At 47.3% G+C, this 22,776-nt stretch overlaps 1 protein-coding gene across 2 annotated transcripts in view; it reads left to right on the top strand.

The window, feature by feature from the left end:
• The window catches only part of LOC137376313 (parkin coregulated gene protein homolog), a 415,075-nt gene that overhangs the window by 91,961 nt on the left and 300,338 nt on the right, over window positions 1-22,776 (top strand). The gene's annotated exons all lie outside the window — the stretch shown is intronic.

Raw genomic sequence — 22,776 nt, 5'->3', positions numbered from 1 at the left:
ATGTGTGAAAATTGCAGTGCAGTTAAAGTGTTATACCTCCATGTGAATCAACCATTCAGAAATGCACAGTTTTTTACAACAAAATGGAATACATTCATTTTTATTGCACAATGTTAGTTTCAATTAGATGTTTAAATTTAGTTTGGCAGTATTTTCAAATGCATAGTATTCTTCAGTGCTCTTAGGTATTTGTTAACAATGGAGTATTGTTTCTTCATTCCACACAGAGTTTTGAAGTGGCAACAAAACTGTTAGAATGTTTAAAGGAAGATGCTGGAACAACATTTGAAATTACTTATTTTGATAATTTTGATATTGGGCAGTGGAGGTCAAGAGAAAATGTTAGTCTTAAGTGGTTTGAAGGAGGAATGGGAATCAATAAAATATCTGATATGTCCATTAGTTGCATATTATACTGTCCAAATATGTAGAATGATAGTTTTACTTTCTAGTTATATTGCAAGGCTGGGGAGTTGGGGAGCAGGGCAGATGCTGAGTTATAGAAGGGTTGTACATCCATACTAAAATATTTGGAAAGAACATTGTATGAGATCTCCTTAGAGGGTTTTAACTGGTATCTGAAAAATATATATTTTCTGTACACACTGCAGGAAAATAAATACTTGTACTTACATAGATAATTACATCGTAATATTAGGGACAAACTCTTTACCCTTATTGTCCTTTATGATTTAAAAATGTTCAGAATGATTTATTGATTTTAATGGTAGCATCTCCTGACTGCTCATTCTGAATTACAAAAGCAAAATATTGCGGGTGCTGGAAATCTGAAATAAAAACAGAAAATGCTGGAAATATCAGGAGGTCTGGCAACATCTGTTCAGTTGGCATCCTATTCAGTTGTAATTTGTTACTGTTCGATTTTTTTTTGTATTTATTCATGTGATGTGGGTGGCACTGGGAAGGCCAGCATTTATTTCCCATCCTTAATTGCCCTTGTTAGCAAGGGTGGTGGCGAGATGCCTTCTTGAACCACTGCAGTCCATGTGGTGTAGGGTACATCCACTGTGCTGTTAGGTAGGAAATTCCAGGATTTTGACGTAGCAACAATGAAGGGATGACGACATATTTCCAAGTTAGGGTGGTGTGTGATTTGGAGGGAACTTGCAGGTCATGATGTTCCCATGCACCTGTTGTGCTTCCTCTTCTAGGTGTCAGAGGTCACAGATTTGGAAGTTACTGGGGAGGCGGTAGCATCGTGGTAATGTCACTAGACTAGTAACACAGAGCCCCAGGCTGATGCTCTGGGGATATGGGTTTGAATCCCACCGTCAATTCTTGTAAAAACCCATCTGGTTCACTAATGTCCTTTAGGGAAAGAAATCTGCCATTCTTACCTGGTCTGACTTACGTGTGACTGCAGACCCACCACAATGCGGTTGACTCTTAAATGCCCTCTGAAATGGCCTAGCAAGCCACTCAGTGTATCAAACCTCTACAAAGTTTAAGAAAAGGAATGAAACCAGACTGACCACCCAGTAATAATCTGGGCACCGGAAACGACAACGGCAATTGCAGCCCTCTTGACCCTGCAAGGTCCTCCTTACTAACATCTGGGGGCTTGTGCCAAATTTGGGAGAGCTGTCCCACAGACTAGTCAAGCAACAGCCTGACATAGTCATACTCATGGAATCATACCTTGCAGACTATGTCCCAGACACTACCATCACCATTCCTGGGTATGTCCTGTCCCACCGGCAGGACAGACCCACCGGAGGTGGCGGCACAGTAGTATGTAGTCGCAAGGGAGTTGCTCTGGGAGTCCTTAACATTGACTGTGGACCCCATGAAGTCTCATGGCATCAGGTCAAACATAAGCAAGGAAACTTCCTGCTGATTACTACCTACCTCCCCCCCCACCCCGCCCGTCAGCTGATCAATCATGTTGAACACCAATTACAAGGACACAAGATGTACTCTGGGTGGGGGTCTTCAATGCCCGTCACCAAGAATGGTTCGGTAGCACCATTATTGACCCGAGCTGGCCAAATCCTAAAGGACATAGCTGCTAGACTGGGTCTGCGGCACATGGTGAGGGAACCAACAAGAGGGAAAAACCTACTTGACTTCGTCCCCACCAATCTACCTGTCACAGATGCATCTGTCGATGACAATATTGGTAGGAATGACCACCACACAGTCCTTGTGGAGACGAAGTCCCGTCAACACTCTGAGGGTACCCACCATCGTGTTGTGTGGCACTACAACCATGCGAAATGGGATAGATTTTAAACAGATCTAGCAACTCAAAACTGAGCATCCAGGAGGCACAGTGGGCCATCAGCAGCAGAATTGTATTCAACCACAATCTGTAACCTCAAGGCCCGGCATATCCCCCACTCTACCATTACCATAAAACCAGGGAACCAACCCTGGTTCAATGAAGAGTGCAGGAGGGCATGCCAGGAGCAGCACCAGGCATACCTAAAAATGAGGTGTCAGCCTGGTGAAGCTACAACACAGGATGAGTTGCATGACAAACAACGGAAGCAGCATGCAATAGACAGGACTAAGCAATCCCACAACCAACAGATCAGATCTAAGCTCTGCAGTCCTGCCACATCCAGTCATGAATGGTGATGGACAATTAAACAACTGACAGGAGGAGGAGGCTGCACAAACATCCCCATCCTCAATGATAGAGGAGCCCAGCACATCAGTGCAAAGGACAAGCTGAAGCATTTGCATGCATCTTCAGCCAGAAGTGTTAAGTGGATGATCCATCTCGGCCTCCTCCTGAGGTCCCCAGCATCACAAATGCCAGTCTGTCAATCCGATTCACTCGATGTGATATCAAGAAACGGCTGAAGGCATTGGATACTTCAAAGACTATGGGCTCTGACAACATTCTGGCAATAGTATTGAAGACGTGCTCCAGAACTAGCCACACCCCTAGCCAAGCTGTTCCAGTACATCTACAACACTGGCATCTACCCAGCATTGTGAAAAATTGCCCAGATATGTCCTGTGCACAAAAAGCAGGACAAATCCAGCGCTGGCCAATCACCGCCCTATCAGTCTACTCTCACTCATCAGCAAAGTGATGAAAGGGGTCATCAACAGTGCTATCAAGCGGCATGTTAAGCAATAACCTGCTCACTGACGTTCAGTTTGGGCTTCACTAGGGCCATTCAGCTCCTGACCTAAATACAGCCTTGGTCCATACATGGACAAAAGAACTGAACTCCAGAGGTGAAGTGAGAATGACTGCCTTTGACATCAAGGCAGCATTTGACCGAGTATGGCATCAAGGAGCCCTAGCAAAACTGGAGTCAATGGGAATCAGGCGGAAAACTCTCTGCTGGTTGGAGTTATAACTAGCACAAAAGAAGATGGTTGTGGTTATTGGAGGTCAATCATCACAGTACCAGGACATTACTGCAGGGGTTCTTCAGGGTAGTGCCAATGGAGAGTTTTCCCCCCAGTTCTTGTTGACTATTGACTTCAATTTTAGTAGGGAGCTTTAATGCCACAGTCGGTCAACTGCTACCTTGATGTAAATGGGCAGTCACTCTCACCTCACCTTTGGAATTCAGCTTTTTTGTTTGCATCAAGCCTGTAATGCGGTTTGGAGCCAACTGGTCCTGGCAGAACCCAAGATAATATTGGTGACCAGGTTATTGGTGAGCAATTGCCATTTGATAGCACTGTCAATGACACTTTCCACCATTTTGTTGATGATTGAGAGTAGACTGATGGCCAATAATTGGATTTGCCCTGCTTTTCGTGAACAACACACCTGAGCAATTTTCCACTTTGTTGGTAGGTTCCACTGTTGCAGTTGTACTGGAACAGCTTGGCTAGGGGCATGGCTAGTTCTGGAGCACGTCTTCAGCACTACAGCTGCAATGTTGTCGAGGCCTTTGCTGTATCCAGTACGTTCAGCCATTTCTTGATATCATATGGAGTGAATCTAATGGACTGACGACTGGCATCTGTGATGACGAGGACCACAAAAGGAGACTGAGATGGATCATCCACTTGTCATTTCTGACCAAATTATATCATGACCTGTAACTTTACACCCCTCCAAAGAGCGGGCTGGTGATGGGGCCAAAGAGTGGGCTAGTGGCAGGGGGGCCCTTCCTAACCCACTGCCGCCTCCGCCGCCAACCGCCAATTAATGGCCACTTAAGGGCCTCCACCCGCCGCGACAGGTATTTTACCCTTGGCTGGCAGGTGGATGACTCCTCAAAAAAGCCGCCTGACAAAGGTAGGCAGCCTTCTGGTGGGCTGTGGGGGGCCCTCCTGATTGGCACCCTGTGCCCGACGGAGGGTCTCTCCCGATGCCCCAACGCCAAACACACCCCCCCCCCCCAACCCCTTGTCTCGCCGGGGCCCGACCGAGCGCCTTCGGCGAGGCCCCAAAAACTTACCTGTTTTCCATTGCTCCCCGACATCTTCCTTCTTCAGCTGGGTTGTTGTCCCGGCAGTGGCCACGACTCCCGGTGGTGCTGCTAGGACTAAGAGCTGCCGGCCTGCTGATTGGCCAGCAGCTCCATTAGGTGGGACTTGCTGCCTCAATGAGGTCGAAGTCCTGCCTAAGACCAATTAAGGGCCTGGGGACCGTAAATCTCTGGATCCCCAGGCCCGGTGGAGGCGGGGTCGCCACTGACTTTTCGGTCGGTGGACGGCTCCCCTCACCCACCATAAAATTCCTGCCCATATGTCATGTGTAATTGTGATATAAAAATTTGCTAATCAAAGGTGTGACACCCCAAATGTGAGGGACACAACATTTGCTGGAAACAACATTTTTAGATTTAGTATACTCTTTGTGGCATTGCTCACAGGTAGCATTAGCTGTGGAGCATCATTTTATATAAAATTAGGCTGAATTCTCCAGGCCCTCCAATGAAATCAACTAACACAGTTGATCGACAACGATGTGAAAAGTTAAGGAAAATCTCTGCATAACTTCTCTGTGGAAGCAACCTACAGCTCAGGCAAGTTAAGACATTCTGTATTCATGATTATTGAATTGAACTATAATTTAATTTTAAAAATTCCAATGGAAGTGGATTAATGTACTTAAATAGAATGAGAGTTGTTTAAAATGTTACAGGTTTACCAGTGAAGATGGTACAAAGCTGTTTTTCGAACTTCACGATTGGTTGTTTTGAGTTCCTGTTCAGTTGTGATTTGTTCTGTCTGATTTGTTGTGATTTTATGAATATAAGTTAACACGCATATTGATAGATCTCCTGTTACGTGTGTCATAGTAAGTCAAATCAGATGCTGCTTTACAACATGCAATCATGAATGAGCCACAATTTTTTTCAACTGAATAGTGAGAAGACTGAAGAAATCATCTTCAGCCAGCAGCACAGAACCTGTACCCTCCCTCCTGACTCCATCAGTCTTTCAAGTCACTTGGGTGAATTTTATAATCCCTCTAGGGACTGGCAGGGTGGTGGGGGAGTGGGGGTGGGGGTGGGGGGGGAGGAACCCCATAAAATTGTAAGGGGAGGCAGGGGATAGAGTGCCCGTCGCCTTCCTGACACCATTGAATTTAATCTGAGGCAGGGAAGATCGAGAATGGCCTTCCCATCCAGAGGCCATTTGAGGCTAGTGGGGTGCCTGCCTGACTGGCCCCGGCAAGCTGACTGCCACTTACCTGCAGTCCAGGGCTCCATGGCTGCTCCTGGTCCAGTGACTGTTGCAGTTCCAGTAGTGACCACTGCTCCCAATGCTGCTGGACTGCTGAGCTGCCAGCTCTGATTGGCTGGCAGCTCTTGGAGGCGGGATCCCTGTCCTTAAAGGGATGGGGATCCCATCGCCAAGCAGTTAATTGCCCGAATGCTGTGAAATACAGCCGAGGGCCCTCCAAACAGCTGAGATGCAATCCCCCTCCCCATTTTGGCAAGGTGTCAGGACCCTTCCGACTGCATAAAATTAAACTCACTGTGTCAGGCTGAAGGTTGCAGTTCACAGCCTTGGTGTCCTGTTCTATCCTGAACTGATCGCACATCCTCTCCATTACAAAGACCGCCTACTCCTACCTCGGTAACATTGTCCACTTCTGTCCTTACTTCAGCCGTTTTCCACTGAAACCCTTAATCATTTCTTTGCCCCTTCCAGACCCAATTACCCGAATGCTTCCTTTTGCAGCATTCCATCTTCCGTGCTTCATCTTATCCTAAACCCTTCCGCCTGTATTCTATCCTGAACTTCCAGCTCAACCATCACCACAGTCCTCACTGAGCTACATAAACTCCTGCGCTCCAGTGCCACTAGTTTAGAATTCTCATCGTTGTATTTAAGTCCCTCCATGGATTTGCCCATCCCTATTCCTGTAACCTCCTCCAACACTATTCTATCCTCCAACACCAACAATTATCTGATTCTGTCAGGCAAACCCCCACACCTCCCAACCTGCCAAGACTGAGGCACACATTATTTCACCACATGAACAAAAACTTAAAATTGCAAGCCCTGACTGGAAGGACATTTGCATAGTACCAGACAATGTTGAAACAAAAGGGACCCAGCAGTTGCTTTCCCAATACACAGAAGTGATCAGACCAGTTTTAGTCACATGACTAACTAGCTGTTGCAGAGAATTTGAACTTCCAACAAAAGATTTCAAGAGAACACCATGTGCTCATGGACTGAGAACATCTCTCCTGTCTGCCTGCCTCCATCTCCTTCCCAGGGAACTGAATCTTGTGAAAACACGTGAAACTCAAAGAGAGAAAGGTTTCCTACGTTAACACAGTTTTCAGAAGACTACTGGGCCCCAACAAAAAGCAAGACTACTGACAAAAGGACTACAGTGAGCTCGAAGCACCATAAAAAGATTTGTTACTGTCCCTATTTGCATGTGTGTATTGCATGTGCATGCTAGCGTGGGCGCATCGTATATCCGTAGATGTGAACTGTATTAGAGTTTAAGTTTTAAGGTTTAATAAAATTTCATCTTTCTTGTTTAAACTTGAGAAAGCCTGTGTGAATTGGTTTCTTTGTCCTATAATTGGAAAACGGTGAACAAAGATTCACAAAGGGGGAGCTCAAAACAGTGTGTTTAAAATTAAACCCTGTTACAATAAAACCAGGTGAAGATAAGTAACAGACCCCTAGACACCTTTCTCACCTGGTCGTAACAATTCTCTAATTCAGGCCTCTTGTGCACCCTTCCTCGCCACCCCCTTCATCCCACAACAGGCAGTTTTGCATTCAACTGCCCTTGCCTCATGCTCTGGAATTCTCTCCCTAAAACCCTCTACTACTCCACTTCCCTGCACTAAGACCCTCCTGAAAACCCATCTCTTTGAACAACCTTTTAGCCACCTTTTGATGGAAGAACTGGTCTTTACCTCAACATACAATCATATAAAACAGGTAAGAGAGCTCTCGTGTCAACAACTATGTGCTGAATTTTCAGGTCTGGCTGAGGGGGGTAATGGACATATATGGAACCCGAAAATACCGGCACCGAACAATGTGCCAGTTTTCCGATGCAGTTCCCAGCAATGTCATGTTTGCCAAGGTGGGAGGAAGGCAGGATCGCGATGCTGTCCAACCCCTGATTATGGCCAGTTAAGGTAGTTGAGGAGCTCATTGAGAGCTTGTTACATAAGAACTAGGAGTAGAAGTAGGCCATTCGGCTCCTTGAGCCTGCTCCGCTATTCAATGTGATCATGGTGATCTGATTGTGGCCCTAATTCCACTTTCCTGCCTGCCCCCCATAACCCTTGACTCCCTTGTAGATCAAAAATTGTCTAACTCAGCCTTGAATATATGCAATGATACAGCCTCCACTGCTGTCTGGGGAATAGAATTCCAAAGACCCTCTGAGAGAAGAAATTCTTCCTCTTCTCCATCTTAAAAGGGAGTCTCCTTATTTTGAAACTGTCCCCCAGTTGTAGATACCCCACAAGGGGAAACATCCTCTCAGCATCTATCCTGTCAAGCCCCCATAGAATCTTATATATTTCAATAAGATCACCTCTCATTTTTCTAAACTCCAATGAGTATAGGCCAAACTTGCTGAATCTTTCCTCATAAAACAACCCATTCATCCCAGGAATCAGCCCAGTGAACCTTCTCTGAACTGCTTCCAATGCAAGTACATCTCTCCTTAAGTAAGGAGACTAATACTGTACACAGCAGTTGCAGTGTCACCAATGCCCTGTACATTGTAGCAAGACTTCCCTTCTTTTATACTCCATCCCCCTTGCAATAAAGGCCAGCATTCCATTTGCCTTCTGAATTACTTTCTGTACCTGGATGCTAACTTTCTGTAATTCATATACAAGGACAGCCAGATCCCTCGTACCACAGCATTCTGCAGTCTCTCCATTTAAATTATATTCTGCTTTTCTGTTCTTCCTGCCAAAGTGGACAACCAGCTACGGACCTTAGTGACATCTCGCAAATGGCTGCACACAACTCCCTCAAGTTCAGCTGGTCTGCGACCACAACAAGAGCTTCCTCCATGTGTGTGCTCACCTTCCTGGTAGCCACCAGGCTGTCTGCCGTGGCTCTTTACTCCAACCCTCAAAGTCCGTGGATGGATGTGTGGTAAGGGATGCTCTCATTTCTGGACACACCAGCGGGTTCACACTGATGAGAGAGATTTTAAATGCTGCGATTGTGAAAAGCGGTTTCCTAGGGGACAAGGGATGTCCCTTGAAGAGTTGGCTACTCATCCCTCTACAAGAGCCCCAGACAGAGGCGCTACAACAAAAGCCACTTGCTCAATTGGACAACCATTGAGCAGGCTATCGGGCTTCTCAAGTCGCAGCTGTACCCGGTAGGCGCCCCCCAGTGCACTCCCACAACAGTCTCACTCATTGTGGTGGTCTGCTGCGCTCTCTATACTATGGCCCTCCAGAGAGGTGTGGATCTTGAAGCCAGTGAGGCCCTGGAAGGAGGAAGAACAGAAAGTGGGAGAGGAGGAGGAAGAGGAGTTTGAGTGTGAGGATGCAGAACACTGATGTGCTCTGGCTGCACAGGGACGTGGCTGGGCATGGCATGGGGTGTGACGGTCTCAGAATGCCATGAATGTCTGGAATCATTTAATTCAGGAGTGTTTCAACTGAGCCCCTCTGACCTAGGATGCAGGGCTTGGCGTAGAACTCAGACTGAGGTACTTGTGCTAACACATCTATGAAAACATAGCCTGGGACATCTAAACTCTTACTGCCAATGAAGGCAACACATCTGCCCAGGGACGTTGCTGTCGCCATTGAGGAACTCTCAATGTCCTTCAGCATCTCATACCTCTTTTCTTGTCCTGCTGTCAATAAAAGGAGTCTCATGCATGTGCTTCAGATGTCATTATTTACATAGCACTCACAAAGGAAAACAGTACAGTTACAGCAAGAATACACCCAGTGACACACTCAGTGCTCCACAAAACGCAGTAGCCTCTACACTCAACTACTTCTACGCGGGTCTTCCCCGGGACCTTGGAGGAAGTGGAGGCAACCTACTCATTTGTGTCTGCCTGCGGCAGTCATCCTCGTCGTGGAGGTGCCTGTGAGGGCATCTCCAGAAGCAGCTGCACTGGACCATTGGTGGAGCAGCCTCCATCACTTGGCCCTGCTGCACAGAGACTTCCACTGTCGAAGAGCCAAGGAGGCCGAGGATGATGACACCCTCAACTCCTGGCATGCGCTCTGAATGGCTGAAGAGGAGCACCAGCTGGGGTGAAAATGGCATCCCCTCCAATCATCTCTGCACCAACAGTGCCACTGACCGCTCCAGGCTACTCAGCGTGGACATCAGTGTGCAGTTCCTGCATGCACTCCAAGTGTTGCCGCATGTGGCTCTCCATGAGGTTGGGCGCTGTCTCAGAGGAGGAGCTCATACACTCATAACCCTGAACGACTGTGCCGCACAAGAGCTGGATGGACTCCTCTATCCTTTGCCTATGTCCCCGCACTGCCTCAGGGTACTCCGACTTATGGGAGCACATCTCCTGCTGCTGGTCTAGGTGGCTCCTGAGGCCTTGCATCTGTGCACTGCTGAACAGGGCTATGTCTGTCCTCTGTCCTCAGAGAGAACCTGACCACAGCTGCCTCTGCCTCTGGCACCTCCTCCTGCATACTAGTGTTATGCTCCTTACCCAGTGACATCTATATGAACACGTGCGGGGACCCACCGAGGTGCGAGAAACTGCGCTGGTGGACAGTGTGCTTGTCAGGTGAGACGGCGCTCCTTCAGTTACGTGATGTTCTTCTGGGGATGCTGAGGGAGAGGGAGAAGGTATCGTGGGGTGGGCGTCTGCACCTGGGGAAAACACAAGAAGAGATCATGAGGTTGCCTTGGAGGGCAGAAAACTGCAGTGCTGAAGCTTCCCAATGCAACTCAGTGTTAGGCATGTTATTGGACAAGATAGAGTATAATGCACCTCCTTAATGAGCACACTTCCCTCTGTAATCACCATCTGCACCATGAGTGCCCATTTTGTCAAGGCCAACTTCCTCCTGGTCTGTGATCCTCGCTATTTGTATCGCTTGATCCTCCATCGCCATGATGATCTGAAAGTATATACCCCTCTGCCTGTTTGGGCCCCTCTACCAGCATATCAACATTACAAAGGAGGAGGTGTTGGAGGTTTTGAAGCGCATTAAGGTGGATAAATCCCCAGGACCTGACCAGGTGTATCCGAGGATGCTATGGGAAGCAAGGGAGGAGATTGCTGGGGCCCTGGCAGTGATTTTTGTATCATCGTTAGCCACGGGTGAGGTACCGGAAGACTGGAGGATAGCTAATGTCGTGCCTTTATTTAAGGGGAGCAGGGATAAGCCAGGGAACTACAGGCTGCTGAGCCTTACATCAGTGGTGGGAAAGTTATTGTAAGGGATTCTGAGAGACAGGATTTATATGCATTTGGAAAGGCATGGTCTGATGAGGGATAGTCAGCATGGCTTTGTGCGTGGGAAATCACGTCTCATGAATTTGATTGAGTTTTTCGTGAAGGTGACCAAGAGGCAGGGCGATGGACTTTGTCTACATGGACTTTAGCAAGGCCTTTGATAAGGTCCCTCATGGTAGGCTGGTCCAGAAGGTTCGAACACATGGGATCCAGGGTGAGTTAGCCAATTGGATACAAAATTGGCTTGGTGATAGGAGGCAGAGGGTGGTAGTGGAGAGTTGTTTTTCAGATTGGAGGCCTGTGACCAGTGGTGTGCCGCAGGGAATGGTGCAGGGCCCTCTGTTGTTTCTCATATATATTAATGACTTGAATGTGAATGTAGGGGGCATGATTAGTAAGTTTGCAGATGACACCAAAATTGGTTGATATAGTGGACAGTGAAGAAGGTTATCTAAGGTTACAACAGGATATAGATCAACTGGGAAAGTGGGCAAGGGATTGGCAAATAGAATTTAACGCAGACAAGTGCGAAGTGATGCATTTTGGGAAGTTAAACCAGGGCAGGACATATACAGTGAATGGCAGGGCCCTGTGGAGTGTTGTTGAGCAAAGAGACCTTGGGGTGCAAGTACATAGTTTCCTGAAAGTGGCAACACAGGTAGACAGGTTGGCAAAGAAGGCATATGGCATGCTTGCCTTCATCGGCCGAGGCATTGAGTACAAGAGTTAGAACATCATGTTACAGTTGTATATGACGTTGGTTAGGCCCCATTTGGAGTACTGTGTGCAGTTCTGGTCGCCGCACTACAGGAAAGATGTGATTAAGCTAGAGAGAGTGCAGAAAAGATTCACAAGGATGTTGCCTGGTTTGGAGGGCTTGAGTTATAAAGAGAGGTTGGATAGGCTGGGTCTGTTTTCCCTGGAACGAAGGAGGCTGAGAGGGGACATGATAGAGGTATATAAAATGATGAGAGGCATAGATAGGGTAGATAGCCAGAGTCTGTTTCCCATGGTAGGGGTGACTAAAACTAGAGGGCATAGATTGAAGGTGAGAGGGAGGAGGTTTAAAGGGGATCAAAGGGGTAAATTTTTCACACAAAGAGTGGGTATCTGGAATGAGCTGCCTGAGGAGGTGGTGGAGGCAGGAACAGGAGCAACATTTAAGAGGTATCTGGACAGGTACTTGAATGAGCAAGGCATAGAGGGATATGGAACTAATGCAGGCAGGTGGGATTAGTATAGATGGACATTACGTCCGCATGGATGCGGTGGGCCGAAGAGCCTATTTCTATCCTGTACGACTCTATGACTCTATGACATTACGTGCTTTTTCCTCTTGCAAGGACAAAAGAGAGGGTGATAAGGCACTGCTGTCGTCAATGGCCAGTGCATCTGCTACAATTGATTGGAGGGTTCATGTTTCAGTGCTGACAGGTCCTCAGCATCACTATTATTCTGAGTCATTCTGAAGGGTTATTAAGTACCCTGGACACACACCCCTCCCATGTTCAGGTACAGCATGTGCCTTGAGGCTTCCTCAGCTGATGTGTCTGCTGGAGGGTGAATACCCAGAGACCATAGAACCATAGAAAAGTTACGGCACAGAAAGAGGCCATTCAGCTCATCGTGTCTTCGCAGGCTGGAAAAGCTAGCCGCCCATTCTACTCCCACCTTCCAGCACCTGGTTCGTCGCCTTGCAGGTTACAGCACTTCAGGTGCAGGTGCCGGTACCTTTTAAATGCATTGAGGATTTTTGCCTCCACCACCAATGTGGGCAGCAAACTCCAGGCACCCGCCACCCTCTGCGTGAAAATCTTTTTCCTCGTGACCCCTCTAATCCTTCTACCAGTCACCTTAAATCTTTGCCCCGATAATTGATCTCTCCCCTGGGGGAAACTGATCCTTCCTGCCTACTCTATCTCGGCCCCTCATAATTTTGTACACCTCAATTAAGTCACCCCTCAGCTTCCTCTGTTCTAAGGAAAAAAACCTTAGCCTATCCAATCTTTCCTCATAGCTGCAATTTCCAGCCCTGGCAACACTCTTGTAAATCTCCTCTGTCCTCTCTCTTATGTCCTTCCTGTAATGTGGTGACCAGAATTGTGGCCTAACCAGCATTTTTATACAGTTCCAACATTACATCCCTGCTTTTGTATTCCATACCTTGGCCAATAAAGGAAAGCATTCCATATGCCTTCTTCACCACTCTATCTACCTGTCCTGCTACCTTCAGGGACCTGTGGACATGCACTCCAAGGTCTCTCACTTCCTCTACCCTTCTCAATATCCTCCTGTTTATTGTGTATTTCCTTGTTTTGTTTGCCCTCCGCAAATGCATTATCCCACACTTCTCCGGATTGAATTCCATTTGCCACTTTTCCGCCCACTAAACCAAACCACTGAGGTCATTCTGGAGTCTACAGCTATCCTCTTCACTATCAACTACACGGCAAATTTCCCAATCATGCCTCCCACATTTAAGTCCAAATCATTAATATATACCACAAACAGCAAGGGACTCAACACTGAGCCCTGTGGAATCCCACTGGAAACCGCTTTCCATTGGCAATAACATCCGTCAATCATTGCCCTTTGTTTCCTGTCACTAAGCCAATTTTGGATCCAACTTGCCACATTCCCCTGTATCCCATGGGCTTTTAATTTTCTGACCAGTCTGGCATGTGGGACCTTGTCAAATGCCTTACTAACATCCATGTAGACAACATCCACTGCACTACCCTCCTCAATCCTCCTTGTTACTTCCTCAAAAAATTCAATTAAGTTGGAGAGACAGGACCTTCCCTTAACAAATCCATGCTGACTATCCCTGATTAATCCGTGACTTTTTAAGTGACAGTTTATCCTATCTCTCAGAATTGATTCTAATAATTTTCCCACCACAGAGGTCAGACTGACCGGCCTATAAATATTTGGCCTATCCCTCACACTCTTTTTAGACAATGGTGCAATATTTGCAGACCTTCAATCCTCTGGTACCTCGCCTGTATCTAGTGAGGATTTGAAAATGATCCTCAGCATCTGCTATTTCCTCCCTGGCTTCCTTTAATAGCCTGGGATACAATCCATCCGGCCCTGTTGATTTATCCACTTTAAAGAATGTCAGACCCTCTGGTACTTCCTCACTCATTATGCCTATCGTATCTAATATTTCACACTCCTCTTTAACTACAATATCTGCATCATCCATCTCCTTTTGGAAGACAGAGACAAAGTAGTCATTAAGAACCCTGCCCACATCTTCTGCATCCATGCATGTTACCTTGTACATCTCTGATAGGCCCTGACATTTCCTTAGTTATCCTCTTGCTCTTAATGTACTCATAAAACATCTTTGGGTTTTCCTTGATTTTATTTGCCAATATTTTTTCATGTCCTGTCTTTGCTTTCCTAATTTACTTTTTTACTTCACCCTTGCACTTTTCATACTCCTCTAGGCTTTCTAAAGTATTTAGTTTTTTGTGACTGTCATAAGTTTTCTTTTTCTGCTTTATCTTGCCCCGTATGCTTCTAGATAACCAGGGGGCTCTATATTTGGCAGTACCACCCTTTTTCTTTGTGGGGATATGTCCACACTGTGCCCATAGAATCTCACTTTTGAATGCCTCCCACTGCTTTGCCATTGAATTTCCTTCAAGTAGCTGAATCCAGCCCACTTTCAGCAGATCACCTCTCAACTTCATAAAATTTGCCTTCCCCCAATTTAGAACATTTACTTCTGTTTTTTCTTTGTCCTTTTCCCTAATAATGCTAAATCTAACTGTATTATGGTCACTATCTCCAAAATGGTCACCCACTGCTACTTCATCCACTTGCCCAGCTTCATTTCCTAAGACTAAATCTATAATTGTGCCCCCTCTTGTTATGTGCTGGCTAAAAAGGTTCTCTTGAATGCAGTTCAAAGATTTTGTGCCCTTCATACTATTTGTATCCCAGTTGATATTAGGGTGGTTGAAATCCCCAACTATTATTGCCGTATTGTTTTTGCACTCAGAAATTTGCCTACATATTTGTTCTTCTATCTCCCTCTTACTATTTGTGGGTCTATAGTACACTCCTCATCATGTGGCTGCCCGTTTTTTATTTCTGAGCTCAACCTATATGGCCTCCTTTGATGATTCATTTAGCATAACCCTCCTCACAGCTGTAATTGATTCTTTAACCAATAATGCTACATTCCCTTCTTTTTTAGCCCCCTCTCTATCCTGCCTGAAAACACTATACCCTGGGACGTTGAGCTGCCATTTTTGCCCCTCTTTAAGCCATTTTTCCTTTATAGCAATGATATCATGCTACCATGTGTCTATCTGTGCTCTCAGCTCATCGGTTTTATTTGCTATAAATACCTTTCAACACTGCCAAATTCCTGTACACTTTTTAACCTTTGCTTCTTCTGTCTTTCAGAGTCACTTACTCATTTTCTGCCTCCCGTTCCCTGCTCTGAATTTGTCCTATCTGAAACTGCCCTCAGGTTTCCATCCCCCTGCCAATCTATTTTAAACCATCCCCAACAGCACTAGCAAACCTTCCTGCTAGGATATTCGTCCTGGTCCTGTTCAGGTGTAGACCGTCCAGCTGGTACAGGTCCTTCCTTCCCCAGAACTGGTCCCAATGTACCAGAAATCTGAAGTCCTCCCTTCTGCGCCATCTCTCCAGCCATACATTCATCTGGTGTATTCTCCTATTTCTATACTCACTAGCATGTGGCCTTGGGAGTAATCCAGAGATTACTACCTTTGAAGTCCTGCTTGCTAATCTCTTTCCTAACTCCCTAAACTCAGCCTGCAGGACCTCATCCCTTTTTCTACTTATGCCGCTGGTATCAATGTTGTCCACGACCTCTGGCTGTGCACCCTTGCCCTCCAGAATGCTCTGTAGCCGCTCAGTGATATCCATGACTCTTGCACCAGGGAAGCAACATACCACCCTGGAATCACGTCTGTGACCACAGAAACGCTTGTCTGTTCCCCTAACAATAGAATCCCCTACCACTATTGCTCTTCTGTCTTTTCTCCTCCTTCCCCGCACAGCTGAGCCACCCATGGTACTCTGGTTATGACTCTCGCTGCACTCTCCAGAGAAACCCTCTCTCCCATCAGTACTCAGAACTGAATACTGGTTAGAAAGTGGGATGTCCTACGGGGACTCCTGCACTACCTGCCTTGTCCTTCTTGTCTGTCTGGCAGCCACCCAGTCCCTCTCTACCTGTGCTCTCTTAAGCTGCAGGGTGACCTCCTTCTGAAACATCCACATATCTCATCCTCGCAAATGCACCTCAGTGACACCAGCTGCTCCTCGAGTTCCAAGATTCGGCACTCGAGTTTTTGCATTTGGTGGTACTTTCTGCACATGTAATTGTCCAGGACATGGGTAGGGTCCTGGAATCACCACATGGCACAGGATGTGTACTCGGTGGGCATGAGCAGCCCTGCCATGCCTCGAATTATTTATTTACTGCACTAAATTTGGAAGTTAAATAAACACAGTAAAATGGTTATAAATAGAACAAACAAATGAGTAACCACCGACTGACTACTGGTATTGTAGCTTCGACTTAGTAGATAGACTTAACTGTTTGAGAAAAAATAAAAATCAGCAGAAAAAAAAGAATAAGAAAGTAAAAAAATACCCACCAGATGCTCCAACTAGCTCTCTGTGCCGTGCCACTGTCTCTCCCCTCTCGCGCTGTTTGTAGCTGCAAAGTCTCACCCAGTCAATCACTTACCTGCTTCCCTGTAATGTCACACCTCGATATTTCTTTCCGATCACGTGCTGTGTTGTTGGAGATGTGCTCTGCCGCTGTGTCTCTGCCGGTGGTCCCATGCTCTTTTTAAACTCCTCTCTCCCAATGTGCTCTGCTGCTGAGACCTGTCCTGAGGGTTAGGGGGTAGCACTCACCTTGTCAAAGCATATGAGGTCATTGATCTCTGTCCTGCACTGTATCCAGCTCCTTCTGACAACACTTCTGCTGCTGACAGTCACAGCAATTTCTACCCAGGCCTGTATACTCTATGTGGGTAGCCTCCTCCTGTCACCCTCCGGGAAGAGGACCTCCCTCTTCTCCCTCACAGCTTCCAGCATGACTTCCGGATCAGTGTGCAAAAAACAAAGGCCGGTCCTATTTTTATTTTTATTTTATTTTTATTTAGAGATACAGCACTGAAACAGGCCCTTCGGCCCACCGAGTCTGTGCCGACCATCAACCACCCATTAATACTAATCCTACACTAATTCCATATTCCTACCACATCCCCACCTGTCCCTATATTTCCCTACCACCTACCTAAACTAGGGGCAATTTATAATGGCCAATTTACCTATCAATCTGCAAGTCTTTGGCATGTGGGAGGAAACCAGAGCACCCGGAGGAAACCCACGCAGACACAGGGAGAACTTGCAAACTCCACACAGGCAGTACCCAGAACTGAACCCAGGTCGCTGGAGCTGTGAGGCTGCGGTGCTAGCCACTGCGCCACTGTGCCGCCTACTGTGGGTTCCACAGCACCGGCTCTCCTGAAACATCATTGATATGAGAAGTCCAGCCTAAACTTCACTGTGACTCTTAAATTTCAACTTTCAGCACTGAAACGGCAGCCACAGTAATCGTTGCCATGGTGAGTTTAAATCAAGCTCGCACTTGAGTTGGCCCGCCTCTTTTCCCACTCCCACAGCCACTAACTGGCCGCCAAACCCGTCTGCACATTAATTAAAGCGTCACCCCGTGAAACGCTGGGCTATTTTCCGTTTCTCCCCCGCCCCACACCCACAAGTTCGTGGTTTTCCGTCAGGTTTCGATTTTTTTAAAGCTGGCGGAAAACCCCGAACATGTCTAAAGTTCAGAAATGCGATCCCTGCTCTAAGCAACTGTCAGCTGTGAAACTGATGGCTATGATTTTTTTTTTAAACTGACCAGCCACAAAGCTGAGAGTTCCCACTCTCTGCAACTGTCAGAGAATGAGAGAGGGACTGAGAGAGGGGGATTGAGAGAGGCAGAGAGTGAGGGAGGAGATAGAGGGGAGAGAGAGATGAGAGAAAGGGGGGAGAGAGAGAGGGGAGGAGGGAGAGAAAGAGGGGAAAGATGGAGGAGTGAGAGGGAGAAAGAGAGGGGGAGAGAGGGGGAGAGTGAGATGTGGGAGAGAGAGAGGGGAGAAAGAGATGGACACAGAGAGGGGATAGGAATTGACACCGAGAGGGGGAGAGAGAGCGAGAGGGGAGAGAAAGAGATCACGATCACTCCTGACAGATGGACATCTATCTGGATTCTCCACATTGCTACATTAAGTGTGTGGGCAGACATTGACTACTTGTGCAAGCAAAAACAATGTCAGGTATCTCGCTAAATAGGGAGAAATGCATTTTAAATCAGACCGTTTTGATGGCATTATAAGCTGGCTATACATTTTATATACAGGTTAATTGCCCTCATGTCCGTAGCAGGGTCAATAATTTTGTCTAATGTCCATGGTGCAACATGTTGGTGCCTATCCTGTCACGGGTTCAGGGCCTAGAAATGATCCTGATTTCCGTTTCCTGCCCCAATGTGAAAACCCAGCCCTATGTCTCAGCATTCACTCTTTTTATATTAACCCCATCATAATTAACATCCACAATGAAAACATTTTTTCTGCTCTTTACGTACCTTTCAGAATTCTTATTTAATATGTCTTATTTTCCATTTCTTTGTTTAGTTTAAGTTTGCAAAAGAATGCTACTTTAAAGCTCTTGCCAAACTTCTGATCTGCTCTTCCAAAAGCAAAATACTGCAGATGCTGAAATCTGAAATAAAAATAGAAAAAATTAGAAATGCTCAGCTGGTCAGGCAGCATCTGTGGAGAGAGAAAACAGAGTTAACGTTTCAGGTTGATGACCTTTCATCAGAACTGGAAACAGTTAGAAGTGGAACAGGTTTTAAGCAAGTACAGAGGTAGGGAAAGGTTGAGGGAAGAATAAAAGGGAAGGCCTGTGATGGTGTGGAAGGCAAGAGAGATGAAATGGCAAAGGCTAAAGGAGATGGTCAAGGGACGAGTAAAGAAACAAAAAATGGGTCGAGAGGAGGTGTGAATGTGAATAGCAGAATCATCATCAGTAGCTGTTGTCCGAAAAAAATGGGCACAAAGGTTATGATCTGAAATTATTGAACTCATTGTTGAGTCAGGAAGGTGAATGCCTGCTATCCTGGCAACAGTCATGATGTCTTTATTCTGCGCCAATACGCTGTGCCATCAGTATTTGAGCCATCATGTCATACTAGAACAGGGATGTCCAATCTTTTCGTGTGAGGGGCCACTTTACAATTTTTGTCCTGCATGGGGGGCCGGTGAGCAAATTTCAGAAAGATAAAGGCTATGTAAATTTTTCTTACTATTCATCAAAATAACAAATAATTTACATAAGGTCTGCCTGCACACTTGATGTAGTGATGCAGAATATTTGGATAGATGTCCAGGTGTCAGGACTGATCATGATCTCTCTTTCCCCACCCCCCCTCCCCTCCCTGTGTCCGACCCTCTCCCCTCTCCGTGTGCAACCCTCTCCCTTTGCTCTCTCTCTCTCCCCATTATGTCCATCTCTCTCCCCTCTCTCCCTCTCCCCTCTCTGTATTCATCTCTCTCCCATCTCTGTGTTCATCTCTGTCTGCACACTTGATGTAGCAATGCAGAGTATTCGGATAGATAGCCATCTGGCAGGAGTGATCGTGATCTTTCTGCCACCACCCACCACTCCTCTCTGTGTCCATCCCTCTCTCTCCTCTCTGTGTCCATCCCTCTCCCCCTCTCTCTTCCTTCTCTGTGTCCATCTCTCTCCCTCCTCTTTCTCCACCCCTGTGTCCTCTCTTTCTCCCCCTCTCTCTCACCCCGCCATGTCCCTTCTCTCTCTCCCCCTCTGTGTCCCTCTCCCCCCTCTCTCCCACACGTGTCCCGCTTTCCCCCTCCCCTCTCTTTGTCCCTCTCTTTCCCCCCGTTCTGTGTCTCTCTCCCCCCCGCTCTCTCTCCCCCATCCTGTGTCCATCTCTCTCTTCTCCCCCTCTCTGTCTATCCCTCTTTTCTCTCTCTCTCTCCCTGCTCTGTGTCCATCTTTGTCCCCTCTTTCTCCCCCCTCTTCCCACTTCTCTCCCTCCTCAGTCTTCCCCCTTTCTGTGTCTATCTCTCTCCTCCCTCTCTCTCTGTTCCCCATACCGGTGCTGGTTTAAAGGGCAGCCTGTCTCTCTCTCTGTCTCTGTGCTCTCTCAGCACCGCTCCACCATGCCTCTGCCTGTGTGCAGGCCCGCTTCCTGCTCTCCCCTCAGCCTCTCTCTCCCTCTCCCCCAAAGCAGCCATTCTCATTCACTTGCTCACTCCCTGAACCGAAAACAGCAGGGGCAGTCGACCCCAGCGTGCCTGCACTGCACATCAGCGCTCACCCCACCCAGTCAGCCCACTGTCAGTCACAGATAGTGATGAAACACAGACAGACATTCGCCATCTGTCAGACGCAGGTCCTCCCTACCCCTTCCACCTGACATACACTTTAATAGGAAAGCCGTCAATCAAAGCCTCTGCCCCTCTTCCAATAGTTATTGGCAAGTCCCAGAGATCTTGCCATCAATCAAAGCCAAGCCATGGGGCAGCTGGCTGTCAGTCACACTGGATTGATGGGCAGGATTGAAACCTTTGGCAGGCCAGGTTCTGACCTTCGGGCCATATGTTGGAAAACTCTATACTAGAAGGTGGCTACTGGGCTGACTCCTGGCTCATGACTCAAATGCGCACCCAAGCACACGTGGGCAGCATGTGAATAATGAGAGTCTTGTTGTCATACAAAATGTCATTCAGCAGACCATTGGGATGCTTGAGCAATGCATACACTGCCTGGTGGTCTGAAGGAGCCCAGCAGGACTCACCGCAGTGGCACAATTTTTCATGGGCTGCTGCATCCTGCATGACCTCACCACCCTGACAGCATAGCCCTTGCCACCTGGTATAGGGTGAGCAGCTGAGGCGGAGGAGGAGGAGAAGGAGGTGACCAACACAGGGCCTAATGTTCCTCTGCAGTGCCACCCAGTGGCTGCAGCAAGGCTGGTGGAAAGCTGCTGGCTTTCAGTAGGGGAGACAGTAGATAGCCTTGTAGAACAACCTTGAGCAGCTCTGGCCTTAGGAGACCCAACTCTGGACTGCAACACATCGGTATGTGCGGCAGCAGTCTGGGCTGACAGGCAACAGTAATGGCACTAGTGGAGTGCAGTGGTGGGAGGACGAAAGCTGTCATCCAGAGAGCGGAGAGCAGGTACATGCTGCATGGATCCACCAACACTCCACTGGGGTGGTACCTCAGCAATTCTAGTAATCTGTGGGAGGACAGATTGCTAAACTGCTGTAAGAACCTGCATGCTCATTTGAGCACTTGTATCTGTAGCCATGATGGCAGCAGTCTGAGCCTGCGTGGTAGCAAGCTGTCCTTGCACGGCAACAAGCTTACAAGATCATAAGAAATAGGAGCAGGAGTAGGCCATTCAGCCATTCAATAAGCTCATGGCTGATGATTGTGGCCTTAACTCCACTTTCCTGCCACCCCCATAACCCTTGATTCTCTTGTAGATCAAAAATCTGAGATTCCATGACTCCAGTCTGAGCTTCCACTGCAACACTCAGACCTTAGGTTGCTTCTGCCTGTGTGGCAATGGAAGCTGAGTCTTCAGGCATCAGACGCTGCATCATGGTTGGGTCTGCAATTGTACTCATGGAGTTGGCCACCGCTTCTTCGCTGGAGAAGATGGGCTCCAATCTCAGTGCAAAGTCTTATGCCAAATTGTTGCCGGATTCCTCTATGTTTCTTAACAGTGACCAGTTTTTCTGGCAGGTCTGCCAATGTACCAAACTTTTCCGTGTTTTTTTAATTTGTTCTTGGATGTGGGCGTGGCTGGCGAGGCAAGTATTTATTGCTCTTGCCTAATTGCTCTTGAGAAGGTGACAGCACGCCACCTTCTGAACCACTGTGGTCTGCGTGGTATAGCTATATCCACGGTGCTGTAAGGGAGGGAGTTCCAGGATTTTGACTTAGTGACAGTGAAAGAACAGCAATATATTTCCATGTCAGGATGGTGTGTGACTTGAGGGGAATTTGTTCATCATGGTGATCCCATGCGCCTGTTGCCCTTGTTCTACATGGTAGAAGTCATGGGTTTAGAAGGTCCTGTTGAATGAGCCTTGGCGAGTTGCTAGAGTGCATCTTGTAGATAGTACACACTGCTGCGATGGTGCACCAGTGGTGGGGGGTGTGAATGTTTAATGTTATGGATGAGGTGCCAATCTAGCAGGCAGCTTTGTCCTGGATGGTTTGTTCTTCTTGTGTTGTTGGAACTGTTCACACTCCTAATTTGTGCCTTTCAGATTGTGGACAAGGTTTGGGGAGTCAGGCAGGTGAGTTACTCACTGTAGAATTTCAAGCCACTGACGTGCTTTTGTAGCCACAGTATTTATGTGACTGGTCCAGTTAAGTTTCTGGTCACTGGTGACCCCCAGGATGTTGAGCGTGTGTATTCAGCAATTCAGCGATGGTAATGCCAGTGAATGTCAAGGGGAGGTGCTTAGTTTTCACTGCCTGTTCTTCAGTATCTGAAAGGAGAAAGGCACAAGGTTAGGATTGTAGTGAGGAGAGGAGGGAAAGCAAAAGGTGCATGAATACACTATTTGCAGCTTGGGAATTAGAGGAGTTTGCAGGATGAGGGGAAAGTGGGATGAGGGGAAATTGGAATGTGAGAAGGAGGACTAGGTAAAAGCATACCGTCATCTTTGATCCTTTATGCCCTGCCACTGGCCATGGCTTCAGTCGTGGCTGCATCAATAATCACGACCACCATCTCCTCCAACAGGTTGAGGACATGTCGCCTTGCCTGACCCCCACCAGTTAGCTGTTGTTACCTTCGGTTGTGCATC

Source organism: Heterodontus francisci, chromosome 13, assembly GCF_036365525.1.
Source record: "Heterodontus francisci isolate sHetFra1 chromosome 13, sHetFra1.hap1, whole genome shotgun sequence".
In the NCBI taxonomy this organism is placed as follows: domain Eukaryota; kingdom Metazoa; phylum Chordata; class Chondrichthyes; order Heterodontiformes; family Heterodontidae; genus Heterodontus; species Heterodontus francisci.
The sequence above is the reverse complement of the archived record's forward strand: the minus strand, read 5'-3'. Positions and strand labels throughout refer to the sequence as shown.